The sequence below is a fragment of the Cornus florida genome, unplaced genomic scaffold (genome assembly GCF_030987335.1).
Source record: "Cornus florida cultivar Cherokee Brave unplaced genomic scaffold, ASM3098733v1 CherokeeBrave_3.0.0_Hap2_Chr05, whole genome shotgun sequence".
Lineage (NCBI taxonomy): Eukaryota > Viridiplantae > Streptophyta > Magnoliopsida > Cornales > Cornaceae > Cornus > Cornus florida.
Genome location: NW_026775575.1, coordinates 117,671,921 through 117,681,207, shown reverse-complemented (window position 1 = coordinate 117,681,207; position 9,287 = coordinate 117,671,921).

Sequence of the window (9,287 nt, the reverse complement as noted above, 5' to 3'; positions counted from 1 at the left end):
ATGTAATGTCTGTGTGTGGTGCAATTTAAAAGTAAAAGAAAAAGGCAAAAAAAAAAGGTGGGACCCACTCCAATTTTAAGTCTATGGGTGTTTTTTTTTTTTTTTTTTCTTCTTCTCTCTGGGTTTACTCCCCCTCTGCCCGCTTGCTTTTCCTTTTTTTTCTTCTACACGATTAAGCTTGATTTCTCCCTCATTTCTTGGCGGATTTAGGTGCCGTTTGAGGCAAAACGAATCCTACGACGAGCTCTGCACATCCATACGAACAATTCCAGATTTGGTGCCCTTCTTGGAGTTCGAATTTCAAGACCCATTTTAAGGGTTTTGTACAATCTTGAGGTAGGGGCCCTTAACTCATGATGTTCTTGCTCTTTTGTGAATTATACCTCCTAAATTGTTGAAAAGCATGCTTATTTTTGAATTGATTGTATTAAAGCTGATGTAAGTGTTATATGTGAGGTTATGATTAAATGTGTTACTTGAATTGTATGAGAACATGTTTATTTGACTAATTTCCTTGTCTGATAAATTGATTTATCATGCTTATATTGTTATAAAACTTGCTAGAATGATATGGGATGGCATGTGTAATTTCCCTAGAGTACTTGTAATGTATGCACAATTGGATAATGTGAAAGCCTTCACTTCCATGGCATTAAAAACATGATGTACATGCATACCATGAGACATGATTGGGAAGATTGTTTTTGAAATGAAAATAGGGAGTTTTGGGGAAAAGTATTTTGATGAAAGTGTTTTTGGAAAACCCGGTCGTCGTGGGAGTACCAAAGGGCCGGAGTGTTAATATAGCCTAGAGGGGACTAGGGAGTCGCCCTAGCGTGGTTGAGCTAGCTGGACCCCATAATGACGCCGCGGGGTTACCAAAGGTCAGGGACACTAGCCAATCCTCCTCTCGTGTCGCTGCGGGGTCACCAAAGGGTGGGTTATATTAACAGTTTGAAAGAGATGGATTTTAAATGTGAAAACGGGGAGCAACATCGGCATGCATTCGCATTTCATGGCATTGCATTGTTTGTACTTGAGTTTGATTGGAATGTTGTATTATCCCGATATTGTATGATCCCCATTCCCATTGACCTATTCTATGTTTGGATTCACGGGAACACAAGATACGTGTCTTAAGTGTCACCTACTGAGCATATAGCTCACCCTGCATACTTATTATTTTTTTCAGGTCATGGCAAGAAAACAGCGGATGACAATCCTCCGCAAACTTGAAAGTTGTTAGAAGGTTGTTTGCTATTTTGTATTTTGACCATTCTATGTATATTCATAGTTGTGGAAATGTAACTAAGTTAGTATTCATGGCCTTGTAATTTAAGAACGAACTTATCTTTTGTTTAATGTAAATGAAACTAATGGAATCATGGTATATATTTCCATGTAATTGTATCATGTAACATTGTAAGACATGGACTTTAGATCTTAACCATGTATTTTGGGACTGTAATTATGATAATTTGGATTAATTGGTGTGTGCATGTTCTACCATGAGAGGAACTATGTTGAGGTGTAATGAATGGGATGCTGGAGTATATTTTTTTGTTTTGTGTATTGGGACAGGTTGTTGAAGGACCACTTTTAGGGGAGGTCATGCCGAAATTTTTGTATAAATGGTTTTAGTTTAGGGTCGTTACAAATTTGGTATCAGAGCGATGGTTCGAATACCATTAGGACGACGGGTAGAGGCTTGCCTAGGGTTGTCTGGGAAGTCATTTGCATTGTTATTTCCTTGTTTGGAAAAGTGTTTTGCTATGTGAAAAAGCATGCTTAACTGCTTACTTACTTACGTGTTTATGTGTTTATATGCTTACATTAATATGTTCATTGCATAGTATTACATGCTAAATGTTTGTACAGTATGTTTTTGCGTTGGGTTGTTCACGGTTGGACCTTAGTGTTATTGTTATTGAATTGTTTCCTTTGTTTTATAGAACGATGTCACGGCGTGAGAAAATCAGGGAAGTTGGCCCTAGACCGACTAGGGGTGATGTTGGTGAGAGCTCCAGCTCCAATCCGGAGGAGCTAAATGATGAGGACACACTTCTTAGGGACTTGATTCCCTCGAGAGCTGTCCCCACAAGGAGGGATAATGTTGAAGCACCCGTAGAAGTGGGTGAAGGTTCTGTGGCACTGGAGTTTAATCGTTTGTTGCAAAATGTCGTGAGGGCAACGATTGCTGCTCAGTCGCAGTCGGCACCACAACCTACAGTTCAAGTTGAGGAGACACCAGCTCAGAAGCGTCTCAAGATTATTAAGGGGTTTTCTCAGCTGATGCCGGTTATGTTTGAGGGCGGTGCGGATCCAATAATAGCAGATGACTACATGGAGCAAGTTGGGACTCAATTGACTTCTATGGATGTGACAGAGGATCATTTGAAGATCATCCTAGCTACTTATAAGTTTGCTAAGGATGCTAAATTATGGTGGAAGTCGGTTACGAGCCGATACAAGATAGAAGAGATGAGTTGGGATAAGTTCAAGGAATTATTTTATGAAAAGTACTTTCCACTTTCCAAAAGATGGGAGTTATAAGACCAGTTTCATAACCTTATCCAAGGGAGCATGTCAGTGGCAGAATATGAAAACAAGTTCACTTCACTTTGTCGCTTTGCTTCAGAAATGGTGAGAGATGAAGTTAACAAGACTCGGAAGTTTGTTTCTGGTCCTAATGATCGGATGAGGCCGTTGATCACGGCACAGTTCATTAAGGTTTACTCTGAAGCAGTGGAAAGGGCTTTGATTCTGGAAGCTGATAATAAAGAGAAAGATGCAAGAAGAGAGCAGTTGAAGCAAAAGAGGGGTGCAGGGCCATCTTCAGAAGGATCTTCTTGGAAAAGGAACAGGGGCGGTCTATCTCAGTTTCAGGGACAGCAGTCTGTACGATCTGCTCCTACCACTCCGTTGCTAGCTGGGTCTGATAGGAGTGCAGTTGTTTGCTTTCAATGTCAGCAGCCTGGGCATTACAAGTCCAGTTGTCCCATGAGATTAACTTCAGTTTCTTCAGCTCCGAAGGCTTGTTATAGGTGTGGCCAGCAGGGTCATTTGATTCGGGACTGTCCGAGTCAGGGAGCAGGCACCACTAGTGGCAAAAGGCCAAGACAGAGGCCGTTACAGTCGGCTACGGTTCAATCAGGTTTCAGACCACCGCCGCCACCACCACAGCCTGCCTTATCTTCTCAGGGTTCACGACCAGCTAGGAGGGATACTCCTACTGTGTCGGCACAACAGTCTGGTGTTCAGATTAGTAGTTCACAGGCACAGGCACAGTAGGGGCGTGTCTTTGCCCTTGCACCGACTGATGCATCTCCTGGATCTTCAGTTCTCCGAGGTATATTTCCAGTGTTTGGTTCTTGGGCCCGTGTTTTGTTTGATTCTGGTGTATCTCATTATTTCATTTCATCATCATTTGCACTTGCATCAGGGTTAGAGGTCAGTTTTATGGATCGGGCGTTATGTGTTGATACGCCAGTTGGAGTTTCAATGTCTTTGAGCCGAGTCGTGAGGGACTGTTCCATTGTGATAGCCGGGCGGACTTTTGTGTTTGACCTTATCCTCCTAGAAATGACTAGCTTTGATGTCACTCACGGGATGGATTGGTTAGCTTCTTTTCATGCCACGATCGACTGTTTCAGAGGAAAGGTTACAGTTTGTACTCCCGAGGGAGACTGTTTCTTTTTCGTGGGAGATCGGAGTGATTCTCACATTTCATTATTTTATGGAATTCGTGGACGGAGTCGTGGTGATTACTTTTTGGCTACCCTTATAGCCGAAGAGGATGATATTGTGGAAGAATATTATCCTATAGTTGTTCGTGATTTTCTGGATGTGTTTCCGGAGGATTTGACAGAGTTGCCTCCACACCGAGAAGTGGAGTTCTCTATTGAGTTAATGCCAGGTACCGCGCCGATTTCTATGGCACCGTATCGTATGGCACCAGTTGAACTGGAGGAATTAAAAAGATAGCTTGATGATTTGAGGATGAAAGGTTTCATCCGACCGAGTGTGTCACCATGGGACGCACCGGTCTTGTTTACTAAGAAGAAAGACGGTTCTTTGAGGTTGTGCATCGATTATCGGAAGTTGAATCGCGCCACCATCAAGAACAAGTATCCTAAGCTGTTTTGAATTGGGAGCAACCCAAGAATGTGTTTGAGATCCGTAGTTTTCTTGGTCTAGCGGGTTACTACCGGAGATTTGTGAAAGATTTCTCCCGTTTGGCAGCGTCTATGACCCGTTTAACCCGAAAAGGGATTAAGTTTGCATGGAATGAAGCCTGTGAGTCATCTTTCCAGGAATTGACAAGATTGACTACGGCTCCAGTGTTGGTGATACCTGAGCGTGGCTTGTGTTATGTGATTTATTGTGATGCTTCACGTGATGGTTTAGGGTGTGTGTTGATGCAGGATGGTAGAGTAGTGGCTTATGGGTCTCGACAGTTGAAGACTCACGAGTACAACTACCCTACTCATGATTTGGAGTTGGCGACAATTGTGTTTGCTTTGAAGTGTTGGAGACACTACTTGTATGGTGAGAGATTCGAGGTGTACTCGGATCATGAAAGTCTCAAGTACATTTTCTCCCAAAAGGACTTAAACAATACACAGAGAAGATGGGTTGAATTCTTGGAAGATTATAATTTTGACTTGCAGTATCATCCGGGCAAGGCAAATGTGGTAGCAGATGCCTTAAGCCGAAAATCTCGTGGAACTTTAGCCTGCCTGGTTATTCGGAAGTGGAAGATGCTTAAGGATTTGGCAGAGATGGGATTGTATTGTTTTGATGATGATGTTGACAGCGAGTCGGCATTCTTGTTTAGTCTTATGGCTCAGCCTACTCTTATTATACGAGTGATTGAGTCACAGAGACAGGACCTGGATTTAGATGCCATTCACGCTTTGATCTCCAGTGGTGAGACAGTGAAAGATTGGGCTTTGTATACAGATGGGGGTCTACGGTTCAGGGGTTTGTTGGTGGTTCCTACTGTTTGTCATGAGGACGTCTTACGGGAGTTTCACACTTCTCGCTTTGCAGTTCATCCAGGTGGTACCAAGATGTATCACAATTTAAGACGTCAGTATTGGTGGAACGGGATGAAAAAAGATGTTGCACAGTTTGTGGCTAGATGCCTTACCTGTCAGCAGGTGAAGGCCGAGCATCAAAGACCAGCCGGTTTGTTGCAGCCATTACCTATAGCGCAATGGAAATGGGAGCATATTGCTATGGATTTTGTGACAGGTCTTCCAAGGTCACGAAGGGGCAATGAGTCCGTATGGGTTATCATTGATAGATTGACCAAGACAGCTCACTTTTTGCCTATTAAGGCAACAGATGATACAGAGAAGTTTGGTGTTCTTTATTTGAAGGAGATTGTAAGGTTGCATGGAATTCCAGTAACCATTGTTTTAGATAGGGATGCTAAGTTCACTTCGAAGGTTTGGGAAGGACTTCAAGCAGCGTTTGGCTCAGCGTTGCACCTAAGTACGGCATTCCATCCACAGACTGACGGTCAGTCGGAGCGTACTATCCAGATTTTGGAGGATATGTTTCAGGCATGTGTGATTGACTTGGGTGGTAGTTGGGAGGATCACTTTCCACTTATTGAATTTGCCTACAACAACAGTTATCAGGCGAGTATTCAGATGGCTCCATTTGAGGCGTTGTATGGTAGACCTTGTAGGTCTCCTGTTTGTTGGACTGAGGTAGGCGAGACAGCCGCCTTAGGACCTGACATTGTACTCGAGACTACTGAGAATATTAAGTTGATAAGACAGAGGTTACTTACAGCTCAGAGCCGACAGAAGAGTTATGCGGATAAGCGGAGACGGTCGTTATCCTTTGAGGTGGGAGACCACGTTTTTCTTTGGGTTTCTCCACGGAAGGGATTGATGAGATTCGGGAAAAGTGGCAAGTTGTCTCCACTATTCATTGGACCATTTGAGATTTTGGACCGTGTAGGAGAGGTTGCCTACAGACTTGCTTTGCCACCACAGTTGGATAGGGTCCACAGTGTTTTCCATGTATCGATGTTACTGAAGTACGAGCCAGATCCATCTCATATTTTGAGTTGGGTTGATGTAGACATTGATGAGGATGTTTCCTACGAGGAAGGACCAGTTCAGATTCTTGACACACAACAAAAGGTGTTGAGGAACAACACGATACCAATGGTAAAAGTCCTTTGGAGACACCACGGAGTCGAGGAGGCTACTTGGGAGCTCGAATAGGAGGTTCGCTCCAAGTATCCAGAGTTTTCTTCTCCAGGTATGTCTTGATTTCGGGGACGAAATCTTTTAAAGTTGGGGAGAATGTAATGTCTGTGTGTGGTGCAATTTAAAAGTAAAAGAAAAAGAAAAAAAAAAAAAAAAAAAAAGGTGGGACCCACTCCAATTTTAAGTCTATGGAATGGGTAATGGGTCATTACAGACCCACTATTTTTTTTTTCTTCTTCTCTCTCGGTTTACTCCCTCTCTGCCCGCTTGCTTTTCTTTTTTTTTCTTCTACACAATTAAGCTTGATTTCTCCCTCATTTCTTGGCGGATTTAGGTGCCGTTTGAGGCAAAACGAAGCCCACGACGAGCTCTACACATCCATACGAACAATTCCAGATTTGGTGCCCTTCTTGGAGTTTGAATTTCAAGACCCATTTTAAGGGTTTTGTACAATCTTGAGGTAGGGGCCCTTAACTCATGATGTTCTTGCTCTTTTGTGAATTATACCTCCTAAATTGTTGAAAAGCATGCTTATTTTTGAATTAATTGTATTAAAGATGATGTAAGTGTTATATGTGAGGTTATGATTAAATGTGTAACTTGAGTTGTATGAGAACATGTTTATTTGACTAATTTCCTTGTCTGATAAATTGATTTACCATGCTTATATTGTTGTAAAACATGCTAGAATGATATGGGATGGCATGTGTAATTTCCCTAGAGTACTTGTAATGTATGCACAATTGGATAATGTGAAAGCCTTCACTTCCATGGCATTAAGAACATGATGTACATGCATACCATGAGACATGATTGGGAAGATTGTTTTTGAAATGAAAATAGGGAGTTTTGGGGAAAAGTATTTTGATGAAAGTGTTTTTGGAAAACCCGGTCGCCATGGGGGTACCAAAGGGCCGGAGTGTTAATATAGCCTAGAGGGGACTAGGGAGTCGCCCTAGCGTGGTTGAGCTAGCTGGGCCCCATAATGACGCCGCGGGGTTACCAAGGGTTAGGGACACTAGCCAATCCTCCTCTCGTGTAGCTGCGGGGTCACCAAAGGGCGAGTTATATTAACAGTTTGAAAGAGATGGATTTTAAATGTGAAAACGGGGAGCGACATCGGCATGCATTCGCATTTCATGGCATTGCATTGTTTGTACTTGAGTTTGATTGGAATGTTGTATTATCCCGATATTGTATGATCCCCATTCCCATTGACCTATTCTATGTTTGGATTCACGGGAACACAAGATGCGTGTCTTAAGTGTCACCTACTGAGCATATAGCTCACCCTGCATACTTATTATTTTTTTCAGGTCATGGCAAAGAAACGGCGGATGACAATCCTCCGCAAACTTGAAAGTTGTTAGAAGGTTGTTTGCTATTTTGTATTTTGACCATTCTACGTATATTCATAGTTGTGGAAATGTAACTAAGTTAGTATTCATGGCCTTGTAATTTAAGAACGAACTTATGTTTTGTTTAATGTAAATGAAACTAATGGAATCATGGTATATATTTCCATGTAATTGTATCATGTAACGTTGTAAGACATGGACTTTAGATCTTAACCATGTATTTTGGGACTGTAATTATGATAATTTGGATTAATTGGTATGTGCATGTTCTACCATGAGAGGAACTATGTTGAGGTGTAATGAATGGGATGCTGGAGTATATTTTTTTGTTTTGTGTATTGGGACAGGTTGTTGAATGACCACTTTTAGGGGAGGTCATGCCGAAATTTTTGTATAAATGGTTTTAGTTTAGGGTCGTTACACTAAACTTCATTGTACCATCAGTTGTTGATTTAGTGGTGGTTGGAGTAGCTCTCTTAATTTGGTGGCTACAATTTAGAAACAAAAAGAAGCAAATTCTAGTTCAAGTTGATCCACCAATTAGTATAACACAGAAGAATTTCATATCATGAGATTCTTTATGCAACAAACCATTTTAGTGAAGGCAATTTGATTGGGAAGGGAAGCATTGGCACAGTATACAAGGGGACATTCTCTGATGGGATGATAGCTGCTGTAAAGGTCTTTGATTTGGAGCTGCAAAGAGCATTCAAGAGTTTTGATGCAGAGTGCGAAGTAATTCACAACATTCGTCACCGAAATCTTGTCAAGATTATCAGTGGTTGCTCTAACCTTGATTTCAATTGGTGCTTGAATACATGCCTAACTAGAACCTTGAAAAGTGGCTTTACTCTCACAACTACTTTTTGAATATTGTGCAGAGGTTAGACATTATGATAGATGTGGCATCTGCCTTAGAGTATATGCATCATGGTTATTCAACCCCAGTTGTGCACTGTGACCTGAAGCCGAGCAACATCCTATTAGGTGAAGACATGGTGGCGCACATAGCTGACTTTGGAATAGCAAAGCTCTTGACAGAGAAGAAGTCAATCACACACACAAAGACCTTGGGCACCATTGGGTATATGGCACCAGGTAAACTTAATTCCTTCTTTAATGTTATATACGGCAATATTTCATCTCCCTATCAATCACATATCTACAGAGAAAAACAACAAAGACATATAAAAACTTTGTTTCAATCTTATTATTTTCTTTGCATTTATATGCTCACTCGTTATAAATAATGATAGTCCAATAATATAAGATTCATAATGTGTTATTTCTTTGTTGAGTTGACCATGAGTAGTGATGTGGCAGAGTACGGGTCAGCCGGAATAGTGTCTGTTGCAGGCGATGTATATAGTTATGGAATCGTGGTGATGGAAACATTTACAAGAAAGAAACCCACGGGTGATTTATTCATGGGAGAAGTGAGTTTGAAGAGTTGGATATCGGAGTGTTTTCCAAGTGCAATGATGGATGTTGTGGATGCTAATTTAGTGAGTGAAGGGGAAGATAACGTTACTGCCATTCAAAATTGTTTGTCTTCTATCTTGAAATTGGCTCTGGAATGCACATCAGATTTACCTGAGGAGAGGGTTAATATGAAAGATGCCTTAATTAGGCTCAAGAATATCAAAAACATAATTCTTGAGAATTTAATGAGGCCCTGAATAAAACCACTTGGCTGCAA